The sequence below is a fragment of the Cupressus sempervirens genome, chromosome 8 (genome assembly GCF_028749045.1).
Source record: "Cupressus sempervirens isolate cs-2001-9-10 chromosome 8, ASM2874904v1, whole genome shotgun sequence".
Classification (NCBI taxonomy): Eukaryota; Viridiplantae; Streptophyta; class Pinopsida; order Cupressales; family Cupressaceae; genus Cupressus; species Cupressus sempervirens.
Genome location: NC_143125.1, coordinates 158,630,321 through 158,636,320, shown reverse-complemented (window position 1 = coordinate 158,636,320; position 6,000 = coordinate 158,630,321).

Here is a 6,000-nt window from a genome sequence, read left to right as displayed (position 1 = left end):
TAAATCTTTTAAACACAAAAAATTGAAAAAAAAAAAAGTTCTCGAAACTTCTTTCAGATTCTTTTCTTTCGAGAATTTTCTTTGTCTGGTCTAGATCAAAGATGAACGACGAAGCCCTCTTTGTCTGATATGTTTCCATTAGTGGTACCATAGGGTTAATTTTCCTTTTGCTTTACATTTTCAGCAACATTGCAACATTGAACAAGGCTAAAAGGTAGCATCTGTGCTACATGTTTTTTTTCTTCCAACGCATATCTTTTGGGAGGACATGAAGTTTAATTCACACATATTTGAGCTTTTTGTTCCTAGTTTTGACAATAGCATAGGGTTTTCATGATTTTCAAGTGGATTGAAGTCAAATTCAAGAATGAATCAGGCCTAAGGTAGACAAAAACACCATTAGAAACATGGAATCAACGATTTAACTACTCCTAAAGACTTTATCCCAACATTCCAATTGAATGGCATACATAAAGAAATCAATCAAATCAAGTCAATTGTCGGAAAAAAAAAGAAGCCCATGAAAATCCATCAATTGTATTTGTTAATAGCTCATATTTCTAGCATCCATATATTTCTTGGTTGTGGTACAGTTAATCACAAATGTAATGGAGTCCACACATCCGTTTAATGGCACACATTTTTCCAACTTCATCCAGCCTTTGCCTCTGGGCATTATCTCCATTTTTTCGTTGACATACCTTTCAATTCGTATGTTCTTTAAGCTCTTCTGTTGCCAGAGACACATGTCCTCCACCTCCATTACATGAGTTCTACTGAGACCCACTAAAAAAAATTGATGTCATTTTACAAACTTTTTAGTGCACGAGCTTTGGCAGGGATTTGATTGATTAGATTTACTATTGGCATTAACATGTACATAATTTCTTCTGCCTGAGGTAGAGGAATTGAAATTTCCATGAAAAGCTTGAGAGTTGTTTGAGCTTGAGCTTGTCAGATAGCTTGATCATGATTCCAAAGAATCTGTTCTCCAAGATCAGATCTATTGTTGCACGACCGTCTTGAGTCTATAGACTTACCCAACCAAAGCTTGTGGAGAATCCAATGTGAAACAAAAAGAAAGTAATATTAACTTGTGGTGTTTAGAGTATCAGATTAGTGAAATTTAAGTGTAAGGAAAGCTTATCAATAGTCTAATTGAGGGTCCTTTTGGTTGGTGGAAGAGAAGATGACAAGAACTGACTTTTTAAAAATTTAGTTTTGAAATTTTTTGCGTTTGTTTCAAAATTGGCAAAACGGAATTAGAATATAGACTTCTAATTTTGTCTCAAAACCAGGTTTTTCAACTTCCTACTAGCAAGTAGGAATTGAGAATTAAACCCTAGTTATATTTTTTGAGGAGTGTACAAAACAATAGATTGGACTACTTTTGGAGTCTATTTGCAACTCCAAGCTTACACATAAAAATGTGTCTTTACACTCATCTTCTAGTTCAAGCCAAATCCCAAAAATAAGAATGAAGATTTTCAAAACCTTGATTTGGTTAAATCTAGATTTGTAGAAATCTCAATTTTTACAATTCCACCAACTAAAAGGACTTAGAGATAGTTAAGTTTCATTGGACTGATATAAATTAGGGCGTGGTCTACATATATTTAAGAAAATAACTACAACTAAAAGTATTGTTGGTGTAATTACATATTCACTAATTACACTTATTTAAGCTTACTTAGGATAATGCATTACATAGTAGTTTGTGATTGAGATACTTAGGAGTTTGCACCTCAATTAAACACATGGCGTAGGAGAATTTCACTGTAAGTGGTAATAGTTGTTATCTCATTCCACCTTTAGTGTACTTATCATCACACATACTATATTGCATAATGGAGGATGATCCACCTTTGGTGGACATGTGATTCCACCTTGTGTGGGTGATAACTTATCTTCTTCTTATCGTTGTCTCTTATCACTTCTCATATATAAAGAGGCTTATTATGTACATTTTAAATCCATTGGATGTCAATCAACTCCATTATCAATAATAACATTCTTGATCTTCATGCAATCGTCTTGCCAATCTCTTGTGGAAGTTATCTTGGTCTTTCATTTGATCCTAGGGGTGTTGTAGAGTTGCCTAAAACTCTAACATAGTATTAGAGCTCTCATGGTGTGAAGACCTCTTCTCAAGAAGTGCAATCTTGGCTTGACTTATTATTGGTGCAACATTGGCAATTTGGATATCACAATTTGCAGAAGATTGAAGGATTCATATTTTGTGACCTTCTATTACAAGTGAAAATTAGAGCTTTCTGGTGCAAATCAGAGGTTGCCATCATATAGAGGATGTCCCAAAACCCCTAAATTGGATTTTGTTTCATCCAAATTGGACATCTAAGGCCAAATATATAGCCATTTGATTTTTGAAGGTGCAATAGTTATGATTCAAAAAAATAATTTCACAGGCAATTTTCAAACAACGATATCTCCCTCATACAGACTCCTTTTTCCAAGCAATTTTTTTTGTCTTGGGGTAGAATTTCACAATCTACACAGTGGTGCAAGTGATTTTGGATCTCTATCTCTGAATTTTTCTGAAAACCACAAACTTCATTTTTTGCAACTTTCAAGGCTCTATTTGGGCACATCTAGTAACATTTTCAGGTGCAATAATTTTTGAAAGTGCATAATTTTTCCTCTACTTTCTAGATATGTCATTAGATTTTAGTGATTTGGAGTGGACATATCACTTTCAAAAATAGGCCTTTTTTGGCTATATTTGTGCTTAGTGAATACTTGGATTTCATTTTTCTTAATTGAATCAGTAATTTGAAGGAATTATCAGTTGATTTTGGTCATTCTTTGGGTTAATTATGAATTTTTCAAAAGTTCCATTACTCAATCCCTATAACTATCATGAATAAAAACAAGCAGTTTCTAATTAGTTGATGAGTATTGGATTGCTTAGAATGATTCTTGGGTAGGACCTGGAACCAACTACAAGTGTTGCAAAAAGAAGAAAATGGTTTGATAGAAAGGATAAAGCACTTGGCTCTCTTAGATCTACCATCTCCAATGATTTGCTATATCATATTGCATCCTGCACACATCCTCATGATGCTTAGACAACATGGATCTTTGGTAAATTTGATAGAATAATAATATTCAAGATTTTTTCTCTAAATTCAATTCCTTTAGATTGGAGCTTTCTAATTCTGGTATTACTAAAGATGATGAGTAATTGATACTATCTATTCTTTCCAAGGTAGGTCCAAAATATTCAATATTTGTTTCCACTTTCTATGCTACTATGGATGCTCTTGGTAGTGCATACAAATTGCCTTCTCTTGATGACTTTATAGCTCGGCTCACAAGGAAACAAGCAAAGTTAGTACAAATGGGTCAATTGAAGCCTTCTAAGTATCAAGTGTTGGTTACAAATGATTCCTCTCCAAAGGCTCCCAAAGGAAAGGGAAACAAACAACACAAGGATCCCAAGCAACATGACAAAGGTGATGACTCTCCTTCACAACATAATATTGAATCCAAGTCCTCTTCAAGAGAGAAAACATCTAGAAGAAAGAGAGATAAATGTTCTTATTGCAAAAAGCTAAGACATGATGAGCATAAATGTTTCCATAAGAAGATTGATGAACCCACTCACATTCTTCAAAAGAACAATATCTAGTTGGCCTCATTAGTGTCTTCTCCTTTTTCTCAATATCAGGTAGCTTCTACATCTACATCATCATCCAAAGGTAAAGGACAAGCACTCATTGCTTCCACACATCTTGAGCAAGGTAAATAGTTTCTTGATTCAGGTGCATCACATCATATGGAATCTTCTATGGATATGTTTTCTTCTATTGAGCCTTGTACTTCTCCACTTATATTGATGAGTAATAATACATACATGAAGGTTTGTGGGAAAGGTTCTATTCCTATGGGAGAGGGTATGTATTTAATGATGTTATTTGTGTACCATCTTTGACCACTAATCTCCTTTCCATTTACCAAATTACTCATGGGGCACAAGGTAAAATTGTTGAGTTCACTCCTAATTATGTCTATATTAGGGACATGGAGACTAGATATGTCATAACTATGGGAGTTTCTGATCATACATCACACTTGTATTCATTTTCACATTTTGTTGATAATGATGATGATATTCATGATGTACCTAACCCTTTATCAAGGGTGAATAATTCATGTGAGGAGAAAATTGGACACTTGAATCATTTTTTTCTTGAGACAAGTGTTGAAATTCCTACTCCTCCACCTCCTACTTCTTCAAACATGAGTTATACTATTCAACAAGATCATCTTTATGCTTTAGATCTTGCAGTGTTAGATGAATTCCTAGATGCACTTTTAGATGAGTCTCATAATGCAGATTTGGTTAATACATTTCAGGGGGTTTCTCTTCGAGATACTTCTTCACCTTCTTTGGAGATTGGATTTCCCAACTCTTCATGTTCTCTTGTTTTTTCCATCTCATAGGTCAGCTTGATGGTGTGACAAAATCTTTGAGCTTGGAGACACCTATTTAGTCTTTAGAGATGCATACATGGAGACCTTCTTCCTCCTTCCTCACTTTTTATATGGAGTGGCTTCTTCATGATTTGATGTATTTATCTCTTCCTAAGGAGAGACATGTTTCTTGTACGCATTGGATTATATTTTTCTTGTAGGTATTCTTCATCTACATTGAAGCTTCTTCATTACGGGGGAGTATCATGGAGCTTCTTCATTACAGGGGAGTATCATGTCTCCTTATTTCCTTCCTATGGGGGGATCATTCTTTGTATGTAAATGATGTATGCAATTTTTGGGGGGTCTTGAATGCTCCATCCATCCATGCATCTTGTTTTCACCTCTCTTTTTAGAGGAGGATTTTTCCTATGAGGTTTTCTCTCTTTCTCCACTTTATGAGATCTCACATTTCATGTATTGCATTGTGAGTTTAAGTGCATTCCCCTAAGTTGCACTTAAGGGGGGTGTTGGTGTAATTAAACATTCACTAATTACACTCACTTAAGCTTACTTAGGATAATGCATTGCATAGTAGTTTGTGATTGAGACATTTAGAAGTTTGCATTTCAATTAAACACATGGTGCAGGAGAATTCCACTCTAGGTGGTCATAGTTGTTATCTTATTCCACCTTTAGTGTACTTATCACATTATCATCCTCATCATCGCACATACTTCATTGCATAATGGAGGATGATCCACCTTTTGTGGACATGTGATTCCACCTTGTGTGGGTGATAGGATGATCCACCTTTTGTGGACATGTGATTCCACCTTGTGTGGGTGATAGCTTATCTTCTCCTAATCATTTTCTCTTATCACCTCTCATATATAAGGAGGCCTATTATGTACATTTTAAATCCACTGGATGTCAATCAAGTCCATTATCTAATAACATTCTTGCATCTTCATGCAATTGTCTTGCCAATCTCTTGTGGAAGTTATCTTGGTCTTTCATTTGATCCTAGGGGTGTTGTAGAGTCACCTAAAACTCTAACAAGTATAAATAACTATTCAAGTCAAATTATGAAAATTATATCATAGTTTGATATTACAACAACTGAAACATTTTCTATATGCGGTATTTTCTTAAAATTCTAATACATTTTGTACTTGATTGCTTGGCTAATAGAACACACATTGCTTTTCTACACTTAATAATAAAAATATTGATTTTTGGATCTAATGCCATGCAAATGCAAAAATTGTAAATCATATTTGACTTTGTCTTTATTCCACTAGGCAATGCTTACTAACATATTTACAAATTTGGCCCCAAGACAAAATGATAGATTATTCCATTTTGATTTTGCAAATTGCTCTTTTGAATGTAAACACAGTAGTCCAACTGATTTTGTATCATTTCCTGGTTGAATATACGCTCAAACTTGATTTTGTCAACTTGCAATTGATTTTGTGCAACTTCTTTAATCTTTGCTTCTATACATTTACTAGGTGCATATATGTTAAACTATCATAATAGCATAGGTGCCAAATAAATAAT